At 41.4% G+C, this 17,666-nt stretch overlaps 1 protein-coding gene across 15 annotated transcripts in view; it reads left to right on the top strand.

Moving 5' to 3' along the window:
• FKBP5 (FKBP prolyl isomerase 5) overlaps positions 1 to 17,666 on the top strand; it is a 155,182-nt gene that overhangs the window by 37,910 nt on the left and 99,606 nt on the right. The window contains exons 1-3 of one of the 15 annotated variants that reach the window (XM_054685721.2): positions 1,840 to 1,985; positions 10,389 to 10,640; positions 11,735 to 11,851. The exons of 1 other annotated variant lie outside the window; for it this stretch is intronic. The gene's annotated coding sequence lies outside the window, so the exon portion shown is untranslated. Of the gene's footprint in view, positions 1 to 1,742; positions 1,986 to 2,413; positions 2,961 to 10,388; positions 10,641 to 11,730; positions 11,852 to 17,666 lie in introns of those variants that run through there. 13 more of the 15 variants (XM_063812936.1, XM_063812935.1, XM_518427.7 and 10 more) reach the window with 13 other exon arrangements.

The following is a 17,666-nucleotide window of genomic DNA, read 5'->3' as shown; positions in this document are numbered from 1 at the left end:
CTCAGGTGATCCGCCTACCTCTGTCTCCCAAAGTGCTAGGATTACAGGTGTGAACCACTGTGCCCTGCCTAATATGTGCTATTATTAAGCATAGTAGATGCTTAATCAATTGGTATTAGTATGCAGAGGAATTTTGATCAACTTTTTCTGCGTTAATGAACAAATACATTGTTTCAGTGACTCCCCTCGGCAACTGGTAAACAGGGAAGCTTCTAGGCACTGAGGATAGACAAATGACTGAGACAGAACCCCTGCCCTCGAGGCGGTTTCAGTCTTGGCTTTATTTGTCTTTTCTGCAGACATCATCACCCTTTTTTTTTTTTAGAATGGAGTCTCGCTCTTGTTGCCCAGGCTGGAGTGCAATGGTGCGATCTCGGCTCACTGCAACCTCTGTTCAAGCAATTCTCCTGCGTCAGCCTCCTGAATAGCTGGGATTACAGGCATGCGCCACCATGCCCGGCTAATTTTTTAAAATTATTTTTAGTAGAGACGGGGTTTCTCCATGTTGGTCAGGCTCGTCTCGAACTCCCGACCTCAGGTGATCTGCCCATCTCGGCCTCCCAAAGTGCTGGGATTACAGGCGTAAGCCACCGCGCCCGGCGCCCAGACATCATCTCTTGAAGGCAGCATGGCGATTTCTGGACGAGGCTCTTCATAAATGTTTGAATGCAGTATAGTGCAAAGAGAGCAGGTTTGGAGCCAGGAGACATGAGTTCTAATCTGGCTATGGGATATTAGGTTTCCATAGGTAACTATTAGGTCCCACGTGTAACTAGCTATGGGACATCAGGTTTCTGTTTCCTTAAAAATGAGAGAGTTGATTAGAGATTCCCTAAGGCCCAGGTGCAGCTCCTGCATCTCTGTGGGAGTAACTCAGAGGTAGCCATCTGGTTGGCAGTCTACCTTTCGGAGTTGGCGGAAGAACTCAGCCGTTTTGTTTTTGTTTTTGTTTTGAGATGGAGTCTTGCTCTGTCACCAGGCTGGAGTGCAGTGGCGTGATCTCGACTCACTACAACCTCTGCCTCCCAGGTTCAAGCGATTCTCCTACCTCAGCCTCCCGAGTAGCTGGGACGGCGCGCGCCACCAAGCCCAGCTAATTTTTGTATTTTTAGTAGAGACGGGGGTTCACCATGTTGGCTAGGATGGTCTCGATCTCTTGACCTCGTGGTCCGCCCACCTCGGCCTTCCAAAGTGCTGGGATTACAGGCGTGAGCCACCCCACCCGGCCGAACTCAGCCGTAAGGCCTCTTCCTGTTTTAATCTCCTGGGATCTCCTGCTTGAAAGGTAGCAAGCCAAGAGAAAGTATGGTCTTTACAGTCACTGGGTGTCCAGAGGGAGGTGATATCTGCTAAATTGGTTCTCGAGGTGGGATTTCCCCAGTCCCGACTGGGCATCTTAGACTTAATGGGGTTGCTTCCTAGGGCTAACCTGGCCAGCTGACCTAACAAACAGCCTGGCCTGCCCCTCTCCAGCCTCTAGGTAGGCCCTGTGGACAGATAGGAGGGGCAGTGCCTTCAGAGAGACGATACAGATGGGAAGTCAACTAGCTTGCTTAGGCATTAATTTCTCGGGAGGTAAGAGATGTGAGGGGGTGTCAGTTTCCACCATCCCTTCTCTATGGCCCCCACAAAGGGCAAGGGCCAGACACGTGGGCTGGCGTGGGGAGGTGGAGGAGCAAATGATGGGGGCGGGGCCTCATTTGCATGGACGGCGCGCGGCCACCAATCCGGACAGGCGGATCGACAGCCCGCGCGCCTTTTGGGGGCGGACTGACAGCCCCGGGGCCCTATGGAAGGCGGGTCCTGCGGCCGGCTGGGGCGGGACGGCGCCGGGCGCTGCCCCGGGGATTCGGGCCGGCTCGCGGGCGCTGCCAGTCTCGGGCGGCGGTGTCCGGCGCGCGGGCGGCCTGCTGGGCGGGCTGAAGGGTTAGCGGAGCACGGGCAAGGCGGAGAGTGACGGAGTCGGCGAGCCCCCGCGGCGACAGGTACCGGCGCCATGGCCGCGGAGATGGGGCGGCCGGCCGCGGCGCCCCGGGAGCCGAACGCCCTCCTTCCAGGTCCCGCCGCGGCCGCACTCGCTGCCTCAGCTCCCACCCCCACGCGGCTTCGCAGCCCAGGAGCCGCGTGTCGCGGGGGAGCGGGGTCCGGAAGCCTCGAGGGGAGCGCGCGGGAGGCCTCGGCCCCACTGCGGCGCCCCTCGCCGCGCCCCAGGGGCCGCGGGGCCGGTGCTCCCCGCGGGAGGCGCGGAGACTAGTGGCCGCGGGCGCCGCTCTCCGCCCCCGCCGGCCTCTCCCGGCAGAGGCGAGGCGGGTCGCGCCCGCCCGTCCTCACTGGGCTTTTGTTTCCCGCCCGGGATGACAGGTCCCGCTCCGCCTCCGGTCTCTGGCGCCCGGCTCTCCCCGGACAGGCGGCCGGACCCTCAGCCGGCACCGCTGCGGGCGGGAGCCAAACTTCGCTTTCGGGTCCGGGCGCCGGGACAACCGGACCCCAGGGCGAGCCGAGCGCCGGGACGCCGCGGGCGCGGGGCGGATTCGCCCACCTGGCGGGGCTGTGAAGGGGATGGTGGCGGGGTGGCCGCGCTCCAGGTGTGGACGGGCGGTCGCCGCCTTCACCTGCCGCCTCGGGACAAGCGTTGGGGAACCGCATCGCCGCTGTCGGCCGCTTGTGGAGGAGTCCGCGCAGCGCCGTCTAACAGGTGATCCGCGTCACTCCCAGGCCATACCGAAGCGGCTGAACGCTGTGCCAGGGCTCCTTATGCTCTTCTGTTCTGGGACGTGAAAACGCCTTCCGCCTTATTGGTCGTCCAAAAAGGTGCACCGGTCACAGTATAAGAGTCAAAAACCAGTATTACCAAAAAGACACTACGAGCGTCAGGGTGCAGAGTGGCTTTCTTCGATTAACGAACCGGCAGGACCATCGTAGTCTCTAAAATCGGGTTCTGCAGTGGTGGCGAAAGCGTAGTAAGTTTCAAGTTGTAAGCGGAGATGCAGAATTGTAGATACCCTTCAGTGTGGTTCAGGACAGTGTGTTCAGCGTTTGGCCGCCGTTCAGTAAATTCTGCATGAAGCAGTTTGAGCTCGTGGTTTTGGATTTACTTTTCAGGAGTATGTTTTCCAGTGGAATAAGGCTTACTACTGAATGGGAGCTTTCTTTGCCTCTCTGAGTGTAGACAGGAGTGTTTATTTTCATTGTCTTCCCATTTTGTTAGATTGTGGACAAGGGAAAAGTTAAAGCATATTTTGGTTAAGTATTTTTAATAGTCTGGGATTCTATCCACCTCCTCCATAAGGGTTTTTACTTTAGAGAATTATAAAGTAATTCTCTAAAGGGAGCTGCTTCTCTTGGTGTTTGAATCAAAAGCCAAGAATCGACTTGAAAAAAATTCTTATTCTGGTGGGAAATTTTTATTGTCATACTTTCACTTCACCATTTTCTGTTTGTCTCTCCCCCAGCTGACCTCTGCCTGACAGTCTGCAATTATGGCCCTGACCAATTTAGAGATTCTATACAAATGACATTTTTAAAACGAGGGTTATTAATACTCATTATTTGTGAGAAACACTTTAGTTACCCAGTTTTTTTCTTCTAATGTGTCTTGGTTGATATCTGTATTAGGTAAGATTTATACTTCGGAGATTAAGTTTAAGTTAAGAACAAAGTTGCTAATCTTGATTTAATTATGCTAGTTTATTATTCATTGAATGGTCATTTTACTTATTTGCCAAGGTAATTACAGTTAGCTAATAGCTGATAAGAGTTCGCCATTGAACCATCAACTCTTGAACCAATAATTGTGACTATTTTAGATTAAAAAGAATATAGTGGTCTTTATTGTTTTATTTCTCCATAACAAGCTATGAGGTCTTTGTATGTTTCTGAGTCTTTAATTCTTTTAGTTATGGGAATTTTGGGTGAATTTCTTTTTTAAAACATATTTTTAATCAGTTCAAATGAAAAACTTAAAATATTGCATTAGGCAACTTATTAAATCTTTGGTTTTCTGTTTATTCTTGGAAAATAATGCATATTTTGGGTTCAGTTTAGTTTCCTAAAGGCTTCTCTGCTTAGGATGAATTAGTCTGGAGAAGAAAGAACATCCTGTTTGTATACCTGTAGAAGAAGTTACTGCTGTTAAAAGCTAAGTTGGCTTTTTGATGCTTAGTGTGGATAGGTTGAACAATAATTCATCCTCACGTTCGGAGGGCTTATTCTATGTAAATAGTTGTAAGGAACTGGATAAGACTGTAGCTTCCATTATTTTTTATCTTTTATATAATTGCTCTTTAGTGTACTTAAATATATAAAATACTATTAATAATTAGTTGTTTATTGTCCTTATTCTGTGATGATGTATGTATATATACCACATACAGTAAAGTTGCATTTCATAAATTTATTTACATATAAGTGTATTTTAGTATTTTAACTATAAAAGTTAAAGTTTTATTAACTTTAGGTTTAATTAAAAGCCCATTTTAAAATTTAGCTTTTAGATATTTTAATTACTGATTTTTCTCTACTTTAACTTGTAATAGATGATATCATAAAATTATCAACTACAATTTCAGTTTCAAAAATTAAGCATAAGTTGAATTCTCAAATCCACACAATAAACATTGGGAGTGTTTTTAAAGCCATTTACCCTCAGGTATAACTCCTTTTGAGTTTGGAGGTGATAGTAAGCATTTTTAAATAAATGAAGCTACAGAAAACAAGGGCTTACATTAAAACAACTAATTTTGAGGCTAGATCAAATGCCACTATTATAGACATTAGTTTTGCTTTTTTTTTTTTTTTTTTTTTTTTTTTGAGATGGTGTTTTGCTCTTGTTGCCCAGGCTGGAGTGCAAGGGCGCAGTCTCGGCTCATTGCAACCTCTGCCTCCCGGGTTCAAGCTATTCTCCTGCCTCAGCCTCCTGAGTAGCTGGCACTACAGGCCTGCGCCACCATGTCCGGCTAATTTTTGTATTTTTAGTAGAGACGGGGTTTTGCCGTGTTGGCCAGGCTGGTCTCGAACTCCTGACCTCAGGTGATCCACCCGCCTCAGCCTCCCAAAGTGCTGGTATTACAGGCGTGAGCCATCGCGCCTAGCCTAGTATTGCTTTATTTAACAGTAATATGCTTGCTGTACCTGGCATGAAGAATTCCTCTAAAGACCATTAATTAAAATAAGTTTTCATAATTCCTAAAGAATAATCCATATTATACATATTGGCACACTAAATTTTGTAATTCATGTTTAACAAATATCTGCATTTTATAATTCTGAAACTATTTGAACTTTACAACTTAGCTGATTAGTAGATTTTGTTTTTTAAGTATTTTATATTTCTAAATTTTTCTGCAGTACATTTTAGTGCATTTTAAAATTCTGACATCATATCCCCAAAAGTATAAAGAAAATTAAATCTACATTCAGTAGCGACTGGGTGGTGGTGGTATGTATGTCACATAACTATTGATTTAAAACAATAACCACTTAAGTGTAATTTAATTTGCAAATGAGATGTTTATTTACTATGTAAAAGACAGTACTGCCAAATGAGACTGGCTAAAATAATTTACAGTGGGGCCGTATGTACTAGCAGGTTACTAACAGATTAATAAGGATATTTTAACAATATTTAGAACACTAAAATTCCACTACTCAAAATAATTTGTACTTCTTATAGTAGTTTGAGAACCTACATTTTATGCTTAATTTAGTATTTACTTCTAGTCTTTTTTTTTTTTGAGTCGGGGTCTTGCTTTATTGCCCAGGCTGGAGTGCTGTGGTGTCATCATGGCTCACTGCAGACTTCCCAGGCTCAAGAGATCCTCCTGCCCAACCTCCTGGTCTCAAGTGATCCTCCCACCTCAGCCTCCCAAGTAGCTGGGGTTACAGGCACACACCACCACACCTGGCTAATTTTTAAAACTTAATTTTTAGTAGAGATAAGGTCTCACTATGTTGCCCAGGCTGGTGTCCAACTCCTGAGCTCAAGTGATCCTCCTGCTTTGGCCTCCCAAAGTGCTGGGATTATAAGTGCGAGCCACAGTGCCAGGCCTACTTATAGCCTCTTGGAAAACATTTGGTTAATGAAAGTGAAGGTCCACCAGAGGGAGTGTGGGGTCTATATATTTGTTGTATTTGTTTTTTACCCTTGGTCTGGAATCAAAACATTTAAAAAATAAGAATAAAATTTTATTTTAGTTCTCTAAAACAATCAGTCAAAAGATATTGAAAATTGTGATTGTAGTTGTTTGGAATTGCTGTCATTTTTGTTATCAAAATCAAGGCTTAATCAAGGCTGTTTTTCTTCTTAGAAAAAGGTGGCGAGGTGCAGTGACTCACGCCTGTAATGCCAGCACTTTGGGAGGCCAAGGCGCGTGGATTGCTTGAGCCCAGGAATTTGAGACCAGCCTGGGAAACATGGTGAAACCTCCTCTCTACAAAAGTACAAAAGTTAGCCAGGTGTGGTGGAGTACACCTGTAGTCCCAGCTACTTGGGAGGCTGAGGTGGGAGGATCACTTGAGCCTGGGAGGTCGAGGCTGCAGTGAGCGGTGATTAAGCCATTGTACTCCAGCCTGGACAACAGAGTGAGACCCTGCCTTAAAAAAAAAAAAAAGATACAATTACTGGAAAAATGAAAATGATGTATTTTCAAAGTGAAATAATGGGTTTTTAAGTAAACAGTCACACATCTGTGAAAGCTAAGGAATGTCCAAATTCTTTATTTTATTATTATTATTTTTTGAGACAGGGTCTTGCTCTGTTGCTCAGGCTGGAGTGCAGCGGTACAGTCTCCGCTCACTGCAACCTCCATTGGTTCAAGCGATTCTTCCTGCCTCAGCCTCCTGAGTAGCTGGGATTACAGGTACACACCACCACGCCCAGCTAATTTTTGTATTTTTGGTAGAGACGAGGTTTTGCCATGTTGGCCAGGGCCAGGCTGGTCTTAAACTCCTGACCTTAGGTGATCCGCCTGCCTCGACCTCCCAGTGCTGGGATTACAGGTGTGAGCCACCATGCCCAGCCTAGGAATGTCCAAATTCTGATAATGTTTTATAAGATTAAAAATATAGGCCAGGCCAGGAGGTCAGGAGTTGGAGACCAGCCTGGCCAACATGGCAAAACCCCATCTCTACTAAAAAAAAAGAAAAAAATTAGCCAGTCATGGCAGTGCATGCCCTTAGTCCCAACTACTCAAGAGGCTGAGGCAAGCAAATTACTTGAACCTGGGAGGTGGAGGTTGGAATGAGCTGAGATTGCGCCACTACACTCCAGCCTGGGCAACACGGTGAAACTCCATCTCAATAAAAAAAAAAGTATATATATATGCCAGGCATGATGTCTCACACCTGTAATCTCAACACCTCAACACTTTGGGAAGCCAAGGCAGGAGGGTTGCTTGAGCCCAGGAGTTAGAGACCAGCCTGGGCAACATAGTAAGACCCCATTTCTACAAAAAATATAAAGTTCTCCAGGTGTGGTAGCTTGTATCTGTGATCCCAGCACTTTGGAAGGGTGAAGCAAGAGAATCACTTGAGCCCAGGAGTTCAGTGCTGCAGTGAGCCACCATACTCCAGCCTGGGGGACAGAGCAAGACCCAGTCTCAAATATATATATATATATATATATACACACACACACACACATATATACGTATATATATACATATATACGTATATGTGTATATATATACGTATATATATACACACACACACTTTTTTTTAAAGAAAGAGCTTGGGATATATATTTCTATACTTTTTTTAAGAAAAAGATTGGAAGAGACATATATATACACACACACACACATACATACATTTTAAAGAGATTGACTTATGTTTTTAACCTTTTTTTAAAAAAGAAATGGGATATATATATATATATATACACTTTTTTTTCTTTTTTTTTTTTTTTAAAGAGATTGTTTCTTGCTCTGTCACCCAGGCTGAAGTGTGGTGGCTAACTGCAGCCTCGACACAAACTCCTGGGCTCAAGCAATCCTCTTGTCTCAGCCTCCCAAAGTGCTGGGATCCCAGGCCCAAGCCACCATGCCTGGCTTAAAAATGTAGTACATTTGAATTGTATCCTTTTGAAATTGTTCATTTTTTGGAAAGAAGAATAAGAGATGAAGAAAAATCAGACTGGAAGAGGGTTGTTTTTTCCCTTTTGTAGTTGCAAATCCTAAGTGGGCAGTGGTAAATTTCTAGAATCATTTGTAGCATTCTGTTTTAATCTTGGCAATTTAAAGATGTTATAAATGAGGAGTCCCCAGAAAATGGTCATTTCATTATCAAAAGCAGGGTTGCAAATTTCAGACTGATCTTTTCAAAAGTTAGATTTGTACTTGTTTCTCAGTGTTCCTATCTCTGGAAACTAAAGAACCTCCTCCATTGTTAGCTGAAAATTGCACAGTGAATTTGAAAGTCAAGATGTCCCAGTCATGGACATAATGCTGCGATAGGTTACTTTTTGGAATGGAGAAAACATCTTAGAGATTGAGTCTGCATCAGAATATATTCTGAATGAGCATGGAATGTTCTTTACCCATGTTAGATATTAATTAATTAAGTTTTTCCATGTTTAACTTTTTTAAAAAAGCAAGACAATAAAAACAGTCTTGTAATCTGAACACATATTTTGGGTTTTGTTGCTAGCATAAAAATTATTACCTAGTGGATGGTAACACTGTTTTGAAATTCTAGCTTGGAGGAGATGTTTGTTACAAGAGAAAAGGTGTTTCACTGAAACCTAACAGGGTAATTTACATGGAGAGATACTTGTTTCTCTTTTGAGTTATTGTTAGGTTAAGACATAAACTTAGAAAAATTGAGATGCTCATCTTTCCCATCTTAGATTTACTTTCACTATGAACTTTATAAATTCTTTTTTTTGAGACAGAGTCTCACTCTGTCGCCCAGACTGGAGTGCAGTGGCGTGATCAGAATTATTCAAGCTTATGTATGTGTGTGTATTACACATATATTACACATATGTATAAATATCAAATATCTTTTTTACATTATATATAATGGTATATATGGTTGCTATATGTTTTATGTGTGTATAGCAGTATCTATCTATACTGCCTTATTTCCCAGGCATATTTATATGCGAAACTTTTTTTCAGTGAAATCTTATTGTACCAAGAGGAATAAGTATATATGCCCACAAAAAGACTGGGTCATAGCAGCTTTTTTCACAGTAGGAATAAACTACTGATTCACATAGCAACATAGATGAATCTCAGAAATACTGTTCATAGCAAGAGAAGCCAGGCACAGATGAGTATGTATAAGTGTTTATGATGCCATTTATGAAAAATACAAGAACAGGCAAAACTAAGGTATGGTGATAGAAATCAGGACAGTGGTTGCCTCTGGGTAGGGGTTGTGGTTGACTGGAAAGGAGCACAAGGAAACTTTCTGGCATGATGGAAATATTCTGTAGCTTGACTTGGGTGATGGTAATTCAGTTATATACTTTTTGGGTAACTTCGTTTTCATGTAATTTTTAACTTACAGAAAAGTTGCAAGACTAGTACAAAGAGCTTCCGTATACCTTTATCCAGTTTTGCCAATTGTTATATACATTTACTCAAACATATTGATTCAAACTTAAGATTTTATAGTATGTAAATTTTACTTTAATAAAGGAAAGAAAGCTAAAAAACGTGTTGAAAATTAGGATGATCTTATTATCTAAAAAACATGAAATACCTCAGTTAGGAATTAACCAGTGGTTTAATAATGATGAGAAAAAGAATCGTTGACTGTCTTTTGTCTTCATGTATATGTATTTATACTGCTTTTCACTAAAGACTCATGACATGTTTCTGTTAGAAGAAACAGGATCCTCAAAACGATTCAAGGTAGAACTGCCTACAAGGAAAACCTGCTTTATTTTGTTATCCTACACATGTCACCTAGGGAATGTGACTGAAACCTAGCAATAGCTTTCTGGGAATTGGAAGTTGTGACTGTTTCTGTTAAAAGAGTTGTATACCTACAATGTGCTAGCTGTTGCAAAGACATGAACAGTTTTTACTATCCTAGAACTTAGCCAAAGAAGAGGAGGCATACAAATCTGGTTGTTGTTTTTGGGTGGTGCTATTTTTCATAGGCAGGAAAGACATTGGTGTTTGTAAACTAAACTATTCTTGATCATTGGTAAGTGGTAAATCTGTCACTGTCTGCTAGATTTAATGTTCCCACAGCCTCAATAGTGTGATTTGATTTAGATTAAATCAATTTAAATCATAGCTTAAACAATAATGGCTAAAAAAATTCAACTTTCCAATTCTACTACTTATTTTATGTAATTTTTAGTATGTGTTCATTACAATTTAGTATTAGGCATAATTAATGGATATTGGTTCTTTTTGTTTTTTCTTTTGAAACAGGGTCTAATTCTGTTGCCCAGTCTGGAGTGCAGTAGTGCGATCATAGCTCACTGCAGCCTGGAACTCCTGGGCTCAAATGATTCTCCTGCCTCAGTTTCCTGAGTGGCTGGAACTATAGGCATGCACCACCATGTCTGGCTAATTAAAGAAAAATTGTAGAGACAGAGTCTTGCTGTGTTGCTCAGGCTGGTCTTGAACTCCTGGCCTCAAGTGATCCTCCCACCTTGGCCTCCCAAAGTGTTAGGACTGCAGGTATAAGCCACTGTGCCTGGCCTGGTTCATTTTTTTAAATCTTTTTTTTTTCCATCTACATCAGAAAGTTGTTTTATTTGGTCATATAGTCGAGTAGAAGATGTTTGAAGTAACTGGAGGGCTAACCAGATGCTTCAATAAATTAATCATTGATATTCAAGATAAACATTTATTTTGCCTTTACTCATGAAAATAATAAAGTTATATGACCTATATATTTTTATTTATAAGTTTTTAAATTTAATATATTTTTATTTCAATAGCTTTGGACTACAAGTGGTTTTTGGTTACATGGATGAATTATATCATGGTGAATTCTGAGATTTTAGTGCATCTGTTACCTGAGTAATACACATTTTACCCAATATGTAGTTTTTTATTCCTTTCCCCTGCCCTCTTCTGAGTCTGTAGAATCCATTATATCACTCTGTATGCCTTTGTGTACTCATAGCTTATCTCCCACTTATAGGTGAGAACATGCAGTATTTGGTTTTCCATTCCTGAGTTAGTTCACTTAGAATAATGTATCCAGCTTTATCAAAGTTGTTGTAAAAGACATTATTTCATTCCTTTTTTATGGCTGAGTAGTATTCCATTGTGTGTGTATGCCATGTTTTCTTTACTCATTTAACCTATATATTTTTCAACAAAAACATAATTCTTTGAAGAATGACAGATGTCTGATATCAATCAACATGGATAAAAGGACTAACTTCTTCCATGTAATAAACATGTTCATATTTCTCTGAAATGACAGAATAGGCCTTTTCCCCTTTTATGGTCCATTTCACTATGGTGTTTAATTGATCAGTCGAGAATGAAGAAAACATTATTTGAAAAGTATCTGCCAGAATTTTGTTTAGAATGGTCAGCCTTAACTGAAGATAGGATTTAAAAAGTATACCTGTAAGTAGACCTTTTTAGACTTTTTATTATGAAAGTTGCATACATACACAGAATCGCAGAGAATTGTCTAATGAAGTTCCATATACCTCCTCTCCAGATTCTTTAATGAACCTCCATGTACCCATTCCCCAGATTCATTAATTACTGACATTTTGGTTATTTGTATTTCATATATTTTTTTGAGACAGGGTCCTACTTGTTGCTCAGGTTGAAATGCAGTGGTGAAATCACAGCATGCTGCAGCCTTGACCTCCTAAGTACAAACAGTCCTCCCACCTCAGCCTCCACAGTAGCTGGGATTACAGGTATGCATCACCATGACCAGCTAATTTTAAAGTTTTTTTGTAGAGCCACAGTCTCACTATGTTGCTCAGGCTGGTCTTAAAATCCTGGGCTCAAGCTGTCTTCTTGCCTTGGCCTCCCAGAGTGTTAGGATTACAGGCATGAGCCACTGTGTCCAGCCATGTGCTTTTTTAAACTGTTAAATTCTCACAGAGATCATAAAACAGTGGTAGTATTGGTGTACCAATTTTTTTTCTGAGTTTTTTCCCGAAATTTTGTTATAAGTAGAGAAACATAAAAAACATTGTGTTTTAGCTCAGAGATTGACTTTGGACAAATGGTAATTATGAAACTGTTTTTGTCTTTAGCTTCTTTTTGTCAGTTCATAGCCTGGAAAAGAAAAAGAAGGATTAATTTTTATGCTTTTCATTAGAATAAATTAGTTTAAGTGCTTCGTATCTGTAGAATAAGGTACTGTTCATCTGGAAAGTTTGGTTAGTGTAATATCTTAGGAATGCAATTCCTAAGATACTGGAATTGTCTAAATGTTCTTCTTTTGCCTTTTCTTTCTCTAAAACCTTCATCATTGCAGTGCTTTAACTGCCACCTCTTTTTTAGGCCCCAAACCTACATCACTGTTTAAACTTGAGGTCTCAATATTCGTCTATGTCTTGAAATGAAATGTATTTAAATACCATCTCTGTAGCAGCTGTATACCAACATGACCCCTCCCCACTCCCTCCAGCCAAAACACTTCTCTTCCTGACTTCGCTCTTCAGCTGTTAATGACTCCACTATTCTTATTGGTCATTTTGACTTTTCCTTCTTAAACTCAGTGAGTCACTAAATTCTTTTGTTTCTAACTTTATGTCTCTTTATCTTTTTGTCCTTTTGATTTTCACTACACTTGTCCTAATTTGGTTAATGTGGTAAAGCAGGATGTTATCCCGAGTCTATAATGAACTTCATACATATCAAAATTAAGATATGCCCTCGATGTAAAATAGGACACTTTCTTCCCTTCCAGAGAAGGCCTCAGTGTGGGGGCGCGTGCCTGTAGTCCCAGCTACTCAAGAGGCTGAGGTGGGAGGGTCACTTGAACCCAGGAGGTTGAGGCTGCAATGAGCCATGATCATGCCACTGCACTCCAGTCTGGATGACAGAGAGAGCCTCTGTTTTTAAAAATTAAATTAAAAAAAAAAAGGCTTCAGTCAGCCTTTAGGCAGACACATCATTTTTAAGACCTAGGTAATAATTATATTTAAACCAAGGTGATATGGAAGATTGCCAAATCACTCAGCTCAAATAACCTGGTGAATAGTGGTGGCTGGCAGTGCCCATGATTTTTCAAGGAGTTTGAGCAGCAGACTTTCTTAGACCACAGATTGTGGCCCAGGATGAATTCTCCCCAGCCCGGAATACCTGCAAGTGCTTTGTAGTAGGGGAAATGCTGAACTGAGTATATATAACACATTTTCAGGACTTTCTAGTGTTTTTACGGGAGAAAGTACAGGTCTTTTCTTTGGGTTTATTTGAAGACTCTTATCCCATGTCTCATATTTCCTGACCAAGATAGTTCCCTTTAAAAATCCACCTTTGCTGGGCCGGGCGTGGTGGCTCATGCCTGTAATCCCAGCACTTTGGGAGGCTGAGGCGGGCGGATCACGAGGTCAGGAGATCGAGACCACTCTGGCTAACACGGTGAAACCCCATCTCTACTAAAAATACAAAAAATTAGCCGGGTGTGGTGGCGGGCGCCTGTAGTCCCAGCTACTTGGGAGGCTGAGGCAGGAGAATGGAGTGAACCCGGGAGGCGGAACTTGCAGTGAGCCGAGATCGCGCCACTGCACTCCAGCCTGGGCGACAGAGGGAGACCACGTCTTAAAACAAAACAACACAACACAACAAAACAAAAATCCACCTTCGCTGAAAATGACGTGACACTCTATTTCATTACTCTGCCTTCTCTTTGCAGGCTTCTGGAATTGGTTTGTCAGAAAGCTAGGAGCTTGAGCTTAGTTGGGAGGAGAGAAAATAGAAATGAGATTATAAGTGATCTCCTTTGTTCTTCCCACTAGCAGTTGTCTAGCTTCCAGGGGTCTTGGGCCTGATTCCTTTCCAAATGGGTGGTAGTTTTTCCTTGTTTTTGGTCAGTTTATGGAGATTTCTTTCTTATTTCTGCCCTTTTGGGAAATGTTAAAATTTCCTCCTGGTACAAACCAAGACCCAGTTTAAGTAATTACTGACTTTGGGGATAAGAGAATGAAATACTATATTGCCCTAGATAATTGAGAACATCTGATTATTTTCTCTTATGGAACTACAGATAATATAGGGATTTGGAAATGCTTATGCAGAAAATAATTTAATGATTATTAAGGGTGGAAAAAAAAGAAAAATAAACCATTCCTAGGAAGCCTGGTATGGTAGGACTAGACACTGGAATGAGATTCAGGAGTGTTGCCACTAAGTTGCTATATGATCTTGGGCGTGTTAAAATTACTTAACCATTCCGAGCCTTTATTTATAAAATGAGTGGGTTGGATTTTAGGTAGTATCTTAAGGTCCCTCTGCAGTTCCGAAATTCTAAGATGAGTGGTTTCTCAGGAAAAAAAACTAATTTATATGCTGTTCCTAGTTAATGATTTTTCAGGGGCTGTTTCTCATACATATTTTTCTGTTTCCGATAGCGGTTAGGAGAAGAAATAATTAAAGGTGTCAGCGTTTGTAAAGTGGATTTAGATTTATTTATGTTTCTCCACTGAATTTATCCTGGACCCTTACTTTCACCTTCTATTAATATTTGTATCCACTCTCCTGCTTTTCTTGCCTTTTCTTTTTCTATTTGCTTTACACTATGACGTCAAATCCCTCTTTTTCTCTTCTTGCTGCTGCTTTTGTCCAGCTGTCCTTCATTACCCATATTTCATTATGACTGTGGAATTTATCAAATAGGCCCTTGAGTCTAAGCTATTACTGATTTAAATTCAGATGTCCCAATAGTTGTTAGGATTAATAGGACCCTTCTACTCTGTTATACAGCAACTGGAGAGAGGAGTCCTAGGGTTAGAGGGGGTGGGCAAGCCTGAGGGTAGAAGGAATGGTGTAGAAGAGAATTCCAAGGATTGTTTTGATTTTGCCCCTAAAATATAAGTTAAAATCCTAAGTTTCGATGATGATGACTTTTGCACTGATAAAAGTTTGATCCTGAAGTCATAATGGACTGTGAGAGTTTCTTGAAGGCAGAGCTGAACTTCTAATTCTGAATCCACAGCATTCAGTAATGCTGAAGTATTGCTGCTGCTAAGTGCAAGTTGAATTAAATTGTTAGGATTGATGCTTTCTTCCCTCAAGGTGTTTTGTGGTAGGCTGGGGATTAAGAGTATGGTATAGACTTGTTTTTTTGAGACGGAGTGTTTCTCTGTCACCCAGGCTGGAGTGCAGTGGCGTGATCTCGGCTCACTGAAACCTCTGTCTCCCAGGTTCAAGCGATTCTCTTGCCTCAGCCTCCTGAGTAGCTGGGATTACAGGCATGTGCCACCACGCCCAGCTAATGTTTGCATTTTTAGTAGAGACGGGGTTTCACCATGTTGGTCAGGCTGGTCTCGAACTCCTGACTTTGTGATCCACCCGCCTCGGCCTCCCAAAATGCTATATCTGTAGAATCCGTAGAATCTGGGATTACAGGCGTGAGCCACCACACCCAGCCTAGAGTATGGTATAGACTCGTGTAAGACTTCAGTGAATCTTATCACTACCACTTTGTGGTATGGGATAAGATACTTATTTTCTGTAAGTCTCAGTTTCCTCAACTATAACATGCGAGAGGGACAAAATGAGCACTTACCTCAAGGTTGTTGTGAGGATTAAATGAGACAATACATGTAAAGCACTTAGCTCAGCTCCTAGTATGTCTTCACTAAATATTAAATACTATTGTAGTTTCATTAATAAGTACTGCTGTGTTCCAGATATTTATTAAGTTCTGCTAGGTTCTAAGTAGGGTTAACAAAATGAACAGGACATGATCCTGCTCTCAGAAAAGACAGAACATATGCACAAAAGATAATTAACAACCTAGATCCAATGGTAAGTGGCAAAGGAGTGGTTTACTTAAGGGCTCAAGAGGCTAAGCAAATGAGAACTTCAGGAAGGTGACAGAACTTGATCTCAGCTTTGAAGGACTAATTAGCAAGTTGACAGTCTCCTTGGAGCCAGACTGCTTGTGTTTGAATCCTAGTTCTGCTACTGTGTCATCTTAAGCAAGTGACGTGATCTCTCGCCTAGGATTGTTGAGAGAATTAAATGAGTTAATACATGTAAAACACTTAGAATGGCTCCGCAAACATTGTTAGAGCTTGATAAATTATTATTAATAAGTTGAGAGAAGGGAGAATGCATTTCAGATAGAACATTGAGTGATAATGAAGGGGAGATACTCTAGGTTTGTTTGAAATGATGAAGCCAAATTGGTTAGAGGGATAGCTTGTTGGAAAATAGTGGATGAATATGTCGGGGCACAGTTATGAATAAGTAAGCCAAGAAGTGTGACATCTTTTCCATATGTACTGAGGGAACTTGGAAAGACTCTTGGGTTATTTGTCAACTCTTATGTGTTACAGATAATTTCTAAGTCTGTATCTCCAGCATTTCTACCTTCCTTGATTTCAAAATAACTGAAACTTCTATTCAAGCTAATTTTGATAGTAAAGCTCATAATCTTCTAAACTGGGCCATTATGCTTCTTTATTTGCTCATTTATTTTTGTAAATGTTTTTGGCTTTCTCTTTTTCTCTGTATTCTAGTTGTTTACATAATCCTCACTCCTTTTCTCCAAAGTTTAGTGGCTTTCTGCTAGTGTTTCCTCTCTGTCTTCAAAACCCCAGTCTAGATCCTAAATCATCAAGCCATAAGGTGGAAAGGACCAGAGAGAGGGAGAAAGGGAAGAAGGAAGGGAACCATCCTCTAGTCCAGCCATCTTGTTTTACAGATGAGGAAATTGAGGTTCAGAGGAAGTAGAGGCATATGCTCAAGATCCACAGCTACCGAATGAGCAGGGCTGCCCCTTTCAGGACTAGATGAAGGCTGTTTTATACTCTCATCTCAGTGTGATTCTCAGCTATCTGGGTGGGAATTATAGTAGTACAATAAATAAATTTTCTGTTATTACTATTAAGCACCAAGACAAAAAATAGTTTTATTACCAGGAACTATATGATAATAATTCAACCTTATTAATAAGCCCATGATTGTATTTCTCAGATGAGCCTCACTATTCTTAATACTTAAAACCAAGTCTCCAAAATCTGCTTTGAGAAGAGGGTTTCTTGCTTTCATTTTTAGAGTTGTAAATTATAAATATAATAGTATTATAAACATAAATAGTATTCTCAAAAGAGTGGACTTTTTGTTTCTGTTTTCTTCTTTTTTTTTCTTTTGAGACAGGGTCTTGCTCTGTTGCCCAGGCTGGAGTGCAGTGGCATGATCAAAGCTCCTTCCCAGGCTCAAGCGTTCTTCCCACCTCAGCCTCCCAAGTAGTTGGGACTAAAGGTGCACACCACCGCACCTGGCTAATTTTTAAATTTTCTGTAGAGATGGGGTCTCACTCTGTTGCCTAGGCTGGTCTCGAACTCCTGGCCTCAAGTGATCTGCCTGCCCTGGCCTCCCAAAGTGCTGGGATTACAGGCAGGAGCCACGGCACCCAGCCAATCTCTTAGATTTTAATATATGCCACACACAACACATAATGGTATGTTATGTATTCAAGCATTTTCTTCTACATTGTTTTTCTACCTAGATGTAATGTGTTAGAAGGTATAAAGCCCTAAGCTTAGCGTC

The sequence above is a fragment of the Pan troglodytes genome, chromosome 5 (genome assembly GCF_028858775.2).
Source record: "Pan troglodytes isolate AG18354 chromosome 5, NHGRI_mPanTro3-v2.0_pri, whole genome shotgun sequence".
In the NCBI taxonomy this organism is placed as follows: Eukaryota; Metazoa; Chordata; class Mammalia; order Primates; family Hominidae; genus Pan; species Pan troglodytes.
This window is presented reverse-complemented; position numbering and strand designations above follow the sequence as displayed.